The sequence below is a fragment of the Trichomycterus rosablanca genome, chromosome 14, assembly GCF_030014385.1.
Source record: "Trichomycterus rosablanca isolate fTriRos1 chromosome 14, fTriRos1.hap1, whole genome shotgun sequence".
NCBI classification, from domain to species: Eukaryota; Metazoa; Chordata; class Actinopteri; order Siluriformes; family Trichomycteridae; genus Trichomycterus; species Trichomycterus rosablanca.
This window is the reverse complement of record NC_086001.1, coordinates 13,412,455-13,428,186: the sequence shown is the minus strand read 5'-3', so window position 1 is coordinate 13,428,186 and position 15,732 is coordinate 13,412,455. Positions and strand designations below refer to the sequence as shown.

General features: G+C 40.0%; 1 protein-coding gene across 2 annotated transcripts in view; it reads left to right on the top strand.

The window, feature by feature from the left end:
- LOC134325967 (striatin-like) overlaps positions 1–15,732 on the top strand; it is an 85,112-nt gene that overhangs the window by 25,422 nt on the left and 43,958 nt on the right. The window lies entirely within an intron of this gene.

Here is a 15,732-nt window from a genome sequence, read left to right as displayed (position 1 = left end):
GTGTGTGTATATATATATATATGTGTGTTTATATAATATACACTGATCAGCCTTAACATTAAAACCACCTCCTTGTTTCTACACTCACTGTCCATTTTATCAGCTCCACTTACCATATAGAAGCACTTTGTAGTTCTAACACCAACACACCACCACCATGTCAGTGTCACTTCAGTGCTGAGAATGATCCACCACCTAAATAATACCTCCTCTGTGGTGGTCCTGTTGGGGTCCTAACCATTGGTGGTAGAACTACAAAGTGCTTCTATATGGTAAGTGGAGCTGATAAAATGGACAGTGAGTGTAGGAACAAGGAGGTGGTTTTATTGTTATGGCTGATCGGTGTGTGTATATATATATATATATATATATATATATATATATATATATATATATATATATATATATATATATATATATATATATATACACACGTTTATAACAGGCAGACATTGTACCGCATACACCAACAAGCCAAAACATTAGGGCCACTTCCCTAATATGCCGTCAAAACAGCTCTGATCCACTAAGACATGGACTCTACAAGACTAGATCCCTGAGGTATCCACTGAGGTTTCTAGTACCAGGACAGGAATATTGTGTCACGGACTGTGAAACAAGCCTTTTCCCGTCTCGTATGCAATTTGCTGTGAAATTCAAACTTCAAGTTTTGTGTTTAGCTATTTGACGTTTTCATTCGCGTAGCGTTCAAGTGCCTCACGTTTACTGGTAATTTTGCACTATGAGGTGGTCCTACGGCAATTCAGTTAGCAATTGGTTTGTCAAAATGTCCAAGATTCTGAAGTGTAAAGCAGTTATACTACTCGGGTAACTGAGTTTGGAAAACTCCCAACCAATTCTGTGGACGCAGAGGGGTGTGTCAAAACACAGACGAGTATTTTCGTATTTGAGCCTTGCACCGTCGCTGAATGTTCTAGTTCGCATTCAACTATTAATGTAGGCTGTGCTGTGTATTGTAGCCTCCATTTATTCTATAATTCAATTTATGAGTGTATTTGACTGACAAGACATCTCTCTATGTCACACATGCTCTGCCATCTGCATGATCTTGGAGGAAACAGTATTCATCAAACCAAACTTTTGAATGACTTGATGTCCAGTTCCAGTGCCCAGGTTCTGTAATTTTAGGTGCTTTAGGCAGTGGACAGTAGTGAAAGACATAGCTTTCATGTCCTTTAATGATCTTAATGTCTTGGTTGCCCAACAACCTGTCTGCAGTCTGTGACTTGTCCCTGTCAGTGGGTTCTCACCACGGCAGTCTGTAAGCACCATGCTGTTTCCTAGATACTTCATGCCAGTCGTCTGTCTATAACGGTTTTGCCTTTATCATATGATGATCATAATTGCTGCATTAACACGTATGCTACAAGTAACTGCCATCAGCCCAACATTAAATACATTCCTGACTGTCACGTTCACAGTTGTTACCAAATAAACATTGGCTTGCACATTTTGTGCAGAGGCATATCATTGTATTGTGTATCTGCACCAGTAGTGATAAACTAATTAAACCTTGTACTACAGTTTTACAGTCCCTGAACACCACACTTCGCATGGTCTGTAGTTTCTGGAGTACAGTTGAACATTTCAGCCGGCATGCTGATAAGTGGTCGTCCTGCTGCTCAGTAAGAGGCAGTGTGGGTGAGGTGTGAGATTGTGAAGGGTGTCGTGAACAAGACACAGTCATTTACAACCTCTCAGCTCGCGCAGGCTAGCGAGAGGCAAATTAGCGCCCACCTCCGTGCCCAGGAGTTTAAGTAGCTCTGATTGATTTTAATCCTCCAAATTACTTTACATGTATGAAACCAGTTTACAATACTGTCTAAAAGTGTTTATTTTAATTAGAGGTTAAATCTTTTGAAGCAGGTGAAGCTATCACAGTTGTATAAAAGATTTGAAAACAAAAGGCTCAAGTCATTTACAAGGAATGATGGGTGGAAGTTTAGCATTTTGCACAAAGCAGTGTGAGCAGTAACCTCACAGCCTGATGTTAAGGCTCAGTTCATTTCGTTTAATTTTGAACAAAATTTAGAGCTTTTGACAGGGGCGCCAGTATGATATTTTGTTCTTTTTGTTCTGTGTTGCACCCTGCTCCTGGAGGAACGTTGTTTTGTTTTAATATGTACTTGTATATTGCTGAAATGACAACAAAGCCTCCCTTGAACTCTCGAATATGTGTGTGTGTGTATGTGAGAGGGAGAGAGAGAGATAGATAAGATAGATAGATAGACAGATAGAGAAGATAATAATGAAGTACCGTACAATATACGGTATGCAAAAAAGTATGTGCAAATTGTGTATCTAGCACAGGGGTGTCAAACTCACGGCCCTTAAACGAAGCTTAAACGAAGCTTAAACGACTGTATGTTTGTTGTGATGGTTCGAGTCGTTACAGAGACGCGCTTATAATTTAATGCGCTCCTGCGCCTTTAAGAGACAACGTGACATCGTAGTCATGGCAACTAACTTTAACCTTCGCTAAGAAGCCATGTGACTTTTACGGCAAAAGAACGCGGGGTAGCGTAGTCAGTAATGTAAACAATAATAAATAAATACAAATAATTATATTGCAATATAATACCCAAGCATTGTCTGTAAGTAGTGGCGTTTATATATAAGTCTCAGTTGTTAGTAAATGTTTAGTGAGTATATCACAGCGTTTTAGTTACAAATTTACCGTAATTAAATACTGTTGTTACCGTTACTATAGCAATTAGTATCTTTACACACAATTTTAACTCGTTATTTTACGTTTGGGTAAATCTCATATTGTACCAGATGTAACACTTGACTACAGCTGTGTGCTTTTACTGTATTAGGTTCTTTATTGTTTTTATTGTTTGTATTTTTACTCTATTTTGATGCACTGTGTATCACACAGCTGGGGAGCAAATAAACCGACTGTATTCTGAAGAGAGCTGTCTGTCTGTCTGTCTGTCTGTCTGTCTGTCTAGTTGGGAAAGGGGGATAAACTATTAGTGAGGGCAGAATGATTGTCTTAAAAATACACTGTAAAATCCTACATTAACTGCATCTTTCAAAATGCAGGCTGATTTTGTTACCTGCAAAGTGACACAGCCTGCCAGTAGATGATGTTACACATATTTACACATGATCCTAAAATGTACAAGAAGATAAGTAAGAAAATTAAGCATGAGGAGGAAATGTAATGAAAGTGAAAACAAGTTTGTGCTTCAGGAAGAGAAACCGGTGCGTCTCTTGTGTTATGAGGCCGTGTCTGTAGTAATGTAGAACAATATAAATGCAGAATTCAGCCTCCAAGAAAAACAGCAATGTGACTGCAATCACAGCAGAATACGTTACAATCGGCCCTTCGAGGGCCACCATAATGCTGATGTGGCCCTCGGTGAAAATGAGTTTGACACCCCTGATCTAGCATAATAATTATAATTATTAACTATAATAATAATTAAGTAGTGCATCTATTCTTATAAACAATATATACAGATTTTGAGTTAGAAATGTAGAAATAAAGAAACTGTTTGACTATGTAGATTGCATGAGATTATGCTTGAGTGCCTCATGGTTAACTGTCACCCTGCTGTCTGTGAAATGTAATCCTACTCATCCTATTACTCTTTAGATCCTTTAATCCTTTTATAGACCACTGAAGTCGTGTCGTCATTTTGTAGTCCACGCCATGTTGTTATGCCCATATTTGGTAACCCGGGTCTGAGAGAAATTTTGAATGGGAAAAATGAATGGAGATTTTGAAAATTGCCTCTCTCGCATCCTGTAGTCATAAAAAATGTTCCAAAGCTGTTACGTTTTGTTTTATGGAGATTCTTCTGTCTATTATCACTGGATCCTCTGAATTATGAAGTCGTTAAAGAGTCAAAATATGAATATTGCTACATTTAAGCTAATGCTACTGCGCTAGACTAGACTGGAAGCCTCTTAAATAACCGCACAAAGCAGTGTGTTCAAACACCGGCTTGAATTCCTTCAATTCGATTGGTGTAGTTCAGTGACGTCTAATTAATGCGCAGTAGCATTAGCTTTCGTGTAGCATTATTAGTATTACCCTTTAACAACCTCGTAATTCAGAGGATCCAGTGATGTACAGGAGAAAAATGTACACAGGACAAAACGTATAGGGTTCTGAACATGTTTATTTAGCACAGGATGCGTTAGAGTGAAATTCTGAAATCCCCATTCATTTTTGCCATTGAAAGTCGGGCTTAGACCCGGGTCTCCAAATATGGGCATAATGAGGACTACAGAATGACGCACGACTTCAGTGGTCTACTGTTGTGCTAGTCACATAGTAAAAGTGGGTTGCCAGTTTTAAACTGTTTCTTATACATACATACAGTGTGGCTTGAGTAGTGAATTAGGAATTAATTAATTATTAATTATTAATTAATAAAACAAAAATAAACACTCCAATAAATAGCTAATCTAGTTTGACTAGAGATAATGCCAGTAACATTTTGGTGTACATCAGTGGTTTTCAAATGTTTCGCTGTTATGGCATCCCAAAATGTTAGTGTTTTTATTATCTGCTACTGTCTATGATGATGATAATTATTAACCAGGTTTGCCAAGTTTTTTTCACTAGCTTTTAGCGTCCTGTTAAAATATAAAACACATCAATATGTTTCATTACAACTATTATAATTGTGGAACTGTGAATGTGGCAGTGATATAGAACAGGGCTTTTCAAACCCAGGGTTACGACCCTTGGTTTGGTCGCACGCCAAAAAATGGGCTAATTATAATTCAATAAACACATTCTAACAGGCACATAAACAGGAAATGAACTTGTCCACGTACGTCCCCATGTGGAGGCTTTATGTCACATCTTGTAAACCATAGTGGGACCAGAATGTTTGAATCTTGAAAAGAATCTTCAAAAATTCGTCTGAAAACAAAAAAGAGGGTTGGTGAGGGTGCGTTACAAATCAGCCCTCTCACTCTGTAGAGATCTGTACTTCCGATCCAGATTCAGATCAGTGTCAGCTGATTTTAACCAACAGCATTAACTGAACGATGAGTTCTTTGTCAGTTATCTGGTTAAATCATTAAAATAGTGACATAAGTATAAGCATCATCAGAATAATTAGAATCAGAATCTTTATTGTTTGCCGAGTACCAGATGTACAAGGAATTTGTCTTGGTGCAGGTGTCAACAAACATACATAAAATAGAAATAATACAAAAGGAATATTTTATATATATATATACAGGGGTTGGACAAAATAACTGAAACACCTGGTTTTAGACCACAATAATTTATTAGTATGGTGTAGGGCCTCCTTTTGCGGCCAATACAGCGTCAATTCGTCTTGGAAATGACATATACAAGTCCTGCACAGTGGTCAGAGGGATTTTAAGCCATTCTTCTTGCAGGATAGTGGCCAGGTCACTACGTGATGCTGGTGGAGGAAAACGTTTCCTGACTCGCTTCTCCAAAACACCCCAAAGTGGCTCAATAATATTTAGATCTGGTGACTGTGCAGGCCATGGGAGATGTTCAACTTCACTTTCATGTTCATCAAACCAATCTTTCACCAGTCTTGCTGTGTGTATTGGTGCATTGTCATCCTGATACACGGCACCGCCATTGGATGCACATGGTCCTCCAGAATGGTTCGGTAGTCCTTGGCAGTGACGCGCCCATCTAGCACAAGTATTGGGCCAAGGGAATGCCATGATATGGCAGCCCAAACCATCACTGATCCACCCCCATGCTTCACTCTGGGCATGCAACAGTCTGGGTGGTACGCTTCTTTGGGGCTTCTCCACACCGTAACTCTCCCGGATGTGGGGAAAACAGTAAAGGTGGACTCATCAGAGAACAATACATGTTTCACATTGTCCACAGCCCAAGATTTGCGCTCCTTGCACCATTGAAACCGACGTTTGGCATCGGCACGAGTGACCAAAGGTTTGGCTATAGCAGCCCGGCCGTGTATATTGACCCTGTGGAGCTCCCGACGGACAGTTCTGGTGGAAACAGGAGAGTTGAGGTGCACATTTAATTCTGCCGTGATTTGGGCAGCCGTGGTTTTATGTTTTTTGGATACAATCCGGGTTAGCACCCGAACATCCCTTTCAGACAGCTTCCTCTTGCGTCCACAGTTAATCCTGTTGGATGTGGTTTGTCCTTCTTGGTGGTATGCTGACATTACCCTGGATACCGTGGCTCTTGATACATCACAAAGACTTGCTGTCTTGGTCACAGATGCGCCAGCAAGACGTGCACCAACAATTTGTCCTCTTTTGAACTCTGGTATGTCACCCATAATGTTGTGTGCATTGCAATATTTTGAGCAAAACTGTGCTCTTACCCTGCTAATTGAATATATATACAGGGGTTGGACAAAATAACTGAAACACCTGTCATTTTAGTGTGGGAGGTTTCATGGCTAAATTGGACCAGTCTGGTGGCCAATCTTCATTAATTGCACATTGCACCAGTAAGAGCAGAGTGTGAAGGTTCAATTAGCAGGGTAAGAGCACAGTTTTGCTCAAAATATTGCAATGCACACAACATTGAATGCCCAGAGTGAAGCATGGGGGTGGATCAGTGATGGTTTGGGCTGCCATATCATGGCATTCCCTTGGCCCAATACTTGTGCTAGATGGGCGCGTCACTGCCAAGGACTACAGAACCATTCTGGAGGACCATGTGCATCCAATGGCGGTGCCGTGTATCAGGATGACAATGCACCAATATACACAGCAAGACTGGTGAAAGATTGGTTTGATGAACATGAAAGTGAAGTTGAACATCTCCCATGGCCTGCACACCAGATCTAAATATTATTGAGCCACTTTGGGGTGTTTTGGAGAAGCGAGTCAGGAAACGTTTTCCTCCACCAGCATCACGTAGTGACCTGGCCACTATCCTGCAAGAAGAATGGCTTAAAATCCCTCTGACCACTGTGCAGGACTTGTATATGTCATTTCCAAGACGAATTGACGCTGTATTGGCCGCAAAAGGAGGCCCTACACCATACTAATAAATTATTGTGGTCTAAAACCAGGTGTTTCAGTTATTTTGTCCAACCCCTGTATATGTAAAAGCATAGAATAAAATAAAGAAAGGTGGCAAGGCAGTGACATGAACAGCAACAGGCACTGTGCAGTGGAGATATAAAGTTTGGTATACTGACAGTACACTGACAGACCTAAGTATAAAATAGAATTTTTTTTATTTAAATTATTTATAAATTCGTAATTATTATTATAATAGTATAATAATAATTGTTGTAGCAGTTTAAAAATTAATGATTCATAATTTTGGACTTATAATAATTATTAATTTATAAATAATTTAAATAAAAAAATTAAAATTGGAAATTTAATTCCTAACAACAATAAGCAGAATAATTACTGAATTGCCAAGATTGCTGTTACTGTTATTTCTTCTGCATTGTTTTATTAAGTGTTTATAGTATTAAACTCTATGTACAACCACAAGAAAAGTCGGTGTTATTATACATTTTGTGGCATTTTTGTGTGAACACCATTTTTGGAACCACTGATGTAGACTGCTTTCACTCTGCACCAATCGCAAGTTTTTTAGGGTCTGTTTTGTTCTCTGTCCTTGGTTTGTTTTCCCCTCTTGAGTAAGATTTAAATTAGGGGAACAATCTGTCCTGCGTTTGTCTTTAAGAGACTCACTAATTTCAGCAGCCCTAATCGTGGCTTGTGGAAATGCGGCATTTGAGACGGTTGTGTTCATTTTTAGCAGCACGTGTGAGTGTGGAACAGCTGTGTTCACCCTTGTATCTTCTCCATTATTCCTTTAAATCTAACAGTAAGCAAAAGCATGTGCAGATATTTCCCTATCTATAAATACTTCATTTTTATTGAACAAAAATATTCTTCTTCTTTTAGTTTAGTACAGCTTTGCTGATGTAGCCAAATTACTAAGTTTAATAGGAAACATACTGCTAGTCTGTAGCGTTATCCTTATCTTGCTAGTAAGTATGTTGGCCAGTACAGGGAACTATTGGGAGTTTTTACCAGTTTGTATTTTGGAGTTGTTTTTAACATTTGGAGTTTTGTTTTTAAAAAATTCGTAGAGCCGTTTATATTAATACAGAATTTTAATGTTTTAATGTAATATTTATTATTTATTATATTTGTCACATATCAGACAAAGGTAATGAACAAAAGGCATTGGAAAAAAATATTTATTGAAGGAAATATGCTATTTAACCCTACCTGGTCATATGAGCCAAAAGTAATTGCACTCATAGCTACTTAATTAACCAGTTGATCAAATTCATATTTTAATAAATGCTTTTTTTTCTTTCTTGTAACTAATCCAACGAGATTGTTTTAACATATTAATGATGTCATTTATAAATATCACCTTTACTGATTAACCAATTAACCAATAACCGGTGTCATTGTTTGATCTGTTGTTGATCTGTTGGTTGAAAATGCATTTTAATTTGAAAAGGGGGCGCTCAGGTGGCACAATGGTAAAAAACACTTGCAGACCAGAACTGACCTCTCGGCAGCTCTGCAACGATTGGCTTGTTGTTTAGGGTGGATGCCAGAGGGGATTCTTCATTACTGATGGGGCAGCACGGTGGCTAAGTGGGTAGCACTGTCACCTCACAGCAGGAAGGTCCTGGGTTGTATCCCCAAGTGGGGCGGTCCGGGTCCTTTCTGTGTGAAGTTTGCATGTCCTCCCACAGTCCAAAGACATACAAGTGAGGTGAATTGGAGACATCTACAAGGTGGACCAACTAGGTAGGAGTGTCTAATAGAGTGGACAGTGAGTGGACACGGTATTTAAAAACTCCAGCAGCGCTGCTGTGTCTGATCCACTCATACCAGCACAACACACACTAACACACCACCACCATGTCAGTGTCACTGCAGTGCTGAGAATGACCCACCACCTAAATAATACCTGCTCTGTGGTGGTCCTGTGGGGGTCCTGACCATTGAAGAACAGGGTGAAAGGGGGCTAACAAAGCATGCAGAGAAACAGATGGACTACAGTCAGTAATTGTAGAACTACAAAGTGCTTCTATATGGTAAGTGGAGCTGATAAAATGGACAGTGAGTGTAGAAACAAGGAGGTGGTTTTAATGTTATGGCTGATCAGTGTATAAAGCTGAATACACCAGTGCATGCATTGCTGTTGGTTAGTTTGAGGAATGCTGTACTGGTTCAGTTAGGTGATGCGAGTGTGAGTACTCTGAAGTCAGGAGTGCACTGTGAAAACATCATGTTCTGTCCTCCCTCTTGTTTCGAGTGCTTACATACGGGTCCAGTTTATCACCTTTCCTTCCCAACATGACGATGTGTTATCATAAAACATCAAGTACTTGTCAGTGGGGCGCTGACTCAAGTGTCAGTAACAGAACTGTAGCTCTGTATGCTGCATCTCTTTCTCTTGCGCTTAGGGTACTGGACCAGTAAACCACATTTCACTACCAGGTTGCTATTGTTCAGCAAGGTCCGTAACCCTCAGTTGTCACAACTGTAAGGTGCTTTGGTTTAAAGTGGCTGCTAAATAATAGAAATGTAAATGAAAGCAAGCAAGCATTGATTGAGGAGGGAAATGCATGTAGTTACTGAAAGTTCAGCACATAAAAAGCCTGCTGATAAAGGTATCGGGATCGCTGCCTCACCTGTTTTGGACAGTCGTGAACAGCGGTACATTATCAGTTGTGTTTCTACACACCCACATGTCTAGCTGGGTAGTGGCCTGTACATTGGAATGCAAGGAATCCACGCTGCTGTTTATCAGAGTCGATCATCACAGCACTGCAGTGTTCATTCTGAATGAGGAAAACCTGACTGTGTGTTTGAGATGGGAGCAGATTTTTGAATAGGAAATTAGGAATTGATCATCTGCTGCAATTAGTGTTAGAAATCATTGCTTGGCTGGGTGTCTGAGTCCACTTTGCTGCGTATGCTTTCATGTGTCCAAGTGCCTGTGTCCGTTTTCCTGTGTACGTGTGTGGGCAGTTGTAGCACAGCGATTAGTGTAATTGGAACGTTGCTGGTGCAAGCCCCACATTTTTATATATGTATATATACATTTTATCAGCTCCACTTACCATATAGAAACACTTTGTAGTTCTACAATTACTGACTGTAGTCCATCTGTTTCTTTTCATACCTTTTTAGCCTGCTTTCACCCTGTTCTTCAATAGTCAGGACCCCCACAGGACCACCACAGAGCAGGTATTATTTAGGTGGTGGATGATTCTCAGCACTGCAGTGACACTGACATGGTGGTGGTGTGTTAGTGTGTGTTGTGCTGGTATGAGTGGATCAGACAGAGCAGCGCTGCTGGAGTATTTAAATACCGTGTCCACTCACTGTCCACTCTATTAGACACTCCTACCTAGTTGGTCCACCTTGTAGATGTAAAGTCAGAGACGATCGCTCATCTATTGCTGCTGTTTGAGTTGGTTATCTTTGAGATCTTCACCAGTGGTCACAGGTCACTGCACACGGGGCGCTGTTGGCTGGATATTTTTGGTTGGTGGACTATTCTCAGTCCAGCAGTGACAGTGAGGTGTTTAAAAATTCCATCAGCAGTGCTGTGTCTGATCCACATACCAGCACAACACACACTAACACACCACCACCATGTCAGTGTCACTGCAATGCTGAGAATGATCCACCACCCAAATTATACCTACTCTGTGGTGGTCCTGTGGTGGTCCTGACTATTGACGAACAGCATGAAAGGGGGTTAACAAGCATGCAGAGAAACAGCTGGACTACAGTCAGTAACTGTAGAGCTACAAAGTGCTTCTATATGGTAAGTGAAGCTGATAAATGGACAGTAAGTGTAGAAACAAGGAGGTGGTTTTAATATTATGGCTGATTGGTGTAGATCTTTTGCTGCCATGATTAAAATAATTGAGGGTGTGAGGGTTATACATCATCCCACTTTAATATCAGGACTTTGTTTTAAAGGCGTTGTTGTCAGGTACAGATTTAGTGATTTTGTCTTGGGTAACAACTAATTAGCTTTTTGCAGCACTGACACAGTGCTTGAACTTTACCGGAAGTAAAGGAGTGAGTGAAAGAGATTTAGTGAGAGTGAGAGTGCAAGTCAGGAAGAAAGCACAAAAAAGTCGTCAGATCGCTGTGCTGTTCACACTACACAACTTGCTCTGTTGAAATCGTTGTGGTTTACACCTTGCATGACCAATCAGCGATCAGACATTACACCATCTTTCACCAGGAGGAATCACCGACGAGCGTCTGGTCTCTCAAACTATGTTCTGTCACGAAAACACATGTGAGAAGTGACGAGGGGAAGACGCAATACTATACGTGAGAGAGTTTATTTCTTTTCAGGAAATCATTCAAGGTGTTTGTGTGCTGATATGCAGCAAAACAAGGAGGAATTGAAGAATTAAATATGGGTGAAGGAGTGGATTGGGATTTGTGGTCAGTAGGGATGTAACGATACACTCTACGCACTCTATTTATCTAAATAATGAATGCCCTTTTATTTTTGAGGTAGGTACAAACTATGCCAAATAATGCTTATTGTGTAAAAAAACTGAAAAGAATTTTTAAAACAAATCCAACATTGTATAAATAAATGAATAATACAAATTAAGAAAGTATCCTCACATAAATAAATTTGGCTGGAAAATTCAGAACCTGGCAACCCTGTAGTGACGTCAACCAGGTGAGGTGAATAGCGCCAGTGCCCTCTGCTGTTTAAAGTAAATATCGATTTATCTTTTTTTTCCTTTATGCATTTTCTCCCCGTTCTCCCTTTTATCGTGTCCAATTGCCCGATTGCGTCACGCTTCCTCTCCACCAATGCCAATCCCCGTTGAGGAGAACGAAGCTAACCCACGCCCCCTCCGACACGTGTGCAGCAGCCGTATGCATCTTATCACCTACACTTTGACGAGTGCAGTGCAGCTCAGCGTTGTGTACGGAGAGACACACCCTGAGAGCACTCTTTTCTCATCTCTGTGCAGGCGGCATCAGTCAGCCAGCAGAGGTCGTAATTGCACCAGTCATGACAGAGAGATCCCATCCGGCTTAGTCCCGCCCATACCTGAACAACAGGTCAATCGTTGTTCATGTGGCCGCTCAGCCTCAGCCGGCAGGCAGAGCCGAGATTCGATACGATGTATTCGAGATCCCAGCTCTGGTTCCAGCATGTGTTTTTACCGCTGCGCCACCTGAGCGGCCAATATCGATTCATCTTAAATGAATAACCGATTCGAATCGTGGCACATGTGCACCGATTTTTAACTGTCTTGTGGTGCATCGTTACATCCCCAGTGGCCAGTGTTCATGTTAGTCTGTTCTGCAGTGAGAATTGGAGGTGAAAACGTAGGCATTATGGTCTGGCATGGATGATCAGGTTACAAAAGCTGTAAAGCTTGTGTGTACGCAGATGTAACTATTACTATATTTTGCTGTAGCCATCTTGCATTCTCATTGGCTGTAGCTTGACACTGCTCTTACTGCCATTCATAACTCTTTTCACACTACAGGATTTGGAGTTGCCAGCGAGCCCAGATGTTTAGCATGCTAGATCGGCGGATCTCAGATCACATCTTTGAGCAGTTCACACAATCGAGCCCAAGTGAAGACCGATTTGCCTCAGAGTTGGTGCATCTGTCAGCGATAATCAGTGGATAATCAGGGCTAAAGTCGTGTAGTTATAACTTAGCCTAAAGAAGAGTGATCTAGTAAGAAAGTGTGTTAGAGGGAGATTGTAAGATGGAAAGCAAGACATGAGAGAGACAGAATGTGAGAAATCAAGAGAAAGATGAGTGTGAGAGAGCGGAAGACTCTGACACAGTGTTTCCCTTTCTTTTCCTCTCTCTTTCTCTTTCTCTTTCAATAATGCAGTCAGTGTCCTCTCAGAATAGAACGCGTCCTGTCCTCTCCTCGGTTGGACGAGTTTTTTACCCTCATTAATCCAGGATCATCAGCTCTGGGAGAGCTCTGTTTACTGCAGACACTGACAAGTCTAGGACTTCATTTTGGGCTTCATCCCTAGGAAGCATTTAAGGATGCACCAATTTTTCTGCTGATCCCTAAGTGTCAAGTATTAGCATTAATGCATTAATGCAAACCTAAAAATACCTATTAATTATATCAGAAAAAGTAGAAAACAAGGCCAAACAGCAGACCGCAGAGGGCGAAAACGACTCTCTGCTGACCTGTATTTCCACCAGCTCATTAGAATGTCACTCAACAACTGTAGGAAGACTTGAAGAGGCCTACAACAAGAACGGCAAACAGCAACTGGAGTAAAGTGAACAGCAAAGATGGTTTGAAACAGGCTCCTGTGGGCAAGCTAGAAAAAAGACCTTCATCAGTAAGAAAAAGTTGAGGCAAGGCAATTTAGGACTAAGAGGCTTGTGGAAGGATCACAAACATGTCTATTGGAATTTTCCAGTTATATTCCAGTTAATAGGTCAGTTGTGATTAGAGATGTAACAATACACTCTACCCACGATGCGATAGGATTCACGATACTGGGTTCACGATACGATTTCCCCCCGATTTTTTTTAACCAAAATGAAATTGAAGACAAATTATGACAATTTCCTTTTATTATTTCTCTTAAAAAATTTAATGAAATCTTTTATTTATCTGAATAATAAATGCTGCACATTTCCCTTTTTGTGTAAAAAAAAAAAAAAAAACTAAATTGAAATTTTAAAACAAATCCAACATTATATAAATAAATGAATAATACAAATAAAGAAAGTATCCTTACATAAATAAATTTGGCTGGAAGATCCTGTACAACTGTGTAGTGATGTCAACCAGGCGAGGTGTATAGCACCAGTGCCCTCTGCTGTTTAAAGTGAATATCGATTCATTTAACAATGAATTACCGATTCAAATCGTGGCACATGTGCACCGATTTTTAACTGCCTTGTGGTGCATCGTTACATCTACAAGTGATACTATCATAATTGGGTGTGAAAGGTAAAGGTTGCCACTCTGTGAAAGCTGTGTACACAAATAGTCCAACTGTTTAAGATGTTTCTCAATGGCACTGTGGCTCGGTGGGTAGCACTTTTGTCTGAAAGCAAGAAGGTCCGGTTTCCTCCCACAGTCCAAAGAATGTTTGCGACCATGCAGTATTAACAAAATATCCTACTCTAAAATACTACATGATTTATTTTTTGAGCATGATATTGCTTTATATTAAGTGTTTATCAGTTGAGTGATGTAACATTTGAACACTTTATTTTAGGAGGTTTGAATATTTTTAATTGCATCTGTGTAACTGTGTGAAAAAAGAACAATCCCAGTATTTATCAGTGTTATTGGAGATCAGCTTAAACTGTTGAGGTGTTTCACCACTGTTACAGTTAGATTGTTCAGTTCTCAAACGATTACAAAATGTTGTTGAAAGTTAATGTAACACATTGATGATATACATGCCCCCCATTCCCAACTTTTTAAAAATGTATTGCAGAAAAAAAATATGAGTGCATATATGCAAAATTATATATAAATAAAAATTATTGCTTAATTTCAGTTAAATTCAATTTTTTATTTCACTCATTTCTGTAAGTTGTTAGCAGTCTTTGCAGTCTAGACTGGGCAAAAATCCTTCCTAATGATGTCAGTGTGTGGATTTATGTTGGTTTTCTGACTCTGATTCTGTACGTCAGCTTTTGTTTGTCCTTGCTTAGAGGAACTGAGGGGGAGTGCCACAAATTAAGAAGCAAAGGAGCACTTAGGGTACACTATAATAAGGAAACAGATTCCGTAATAAATTATAAAGACTTTGGATTTCTTTAAATACGTCATGCACTTGTGAAAGAAGCTCTCTGTGTATTACGCTCAGTTATAGAGCAGAGGTGATAACACAATGTGTTGTAGAAGGTTTTAATATGCCTCGTCTTATGCAGATAACTGGTCACTACTCATAATGATACTACTCTGGCATAAAATTTTTATTTATTATTTATTTATTATTGTTATGAATCATATTAAAGGTAAAATTCTACAATTCTAATGTTGGTTTTTTTTGACAAGTAAAACACACTAAGCTTAAATAAATAACATTTTACTGATTGAATACTTCCACGGCCGAGCTGTGTGATACAACTGTGCATTTTTATTGTATGTTTTTGTATCTTTATACTTTTCTATCTTGGTGAACATCATCTTAAATAATACAGAGTTAAAACTGATGTTTATACAAATAAGAATAATAATGGCTGTTGAGCTACACCGACCAGGCATGACATTATGAACATTGACAGGTGAAGTGAATAACACTGATTATCTCTTCATTACGGCACCTGTTAGTGGTTGGGATATATTAGGCAGCGAGTGAACATTTTATCCTCAAAGTTGATGTTAGAAGCAGGAAAGATGGGCGAGCGTGAGGATTTGAGCAAAAATGGTTCAGCAATGGTTTGAGGAGCACAACAACGAGTTTGAGGTGTTGACTTGAGCTGCGTTCGGAATCGCATACTTCCATACTCAATAGTACGCGAAATGAGTACGCGAGAGCGGTTAGTATGTCAGAATACATAGAATACACAAAGAGGTACGCGAGAAGTACCCGGATGACCTACTTCTTGGGCAGCCATGTTTGAGTATGCAAGCGATGCACACTTTCGGTCCGCTAATGTATCCCTGTGCGTCTGTGGGATGTGCTGGACAGACAAGTCCGATCCATGGAGGCCCCACCTCACAACTCTGCTGCTAACGTTTGGTGCCAGATACCACAGCACCTTAAGG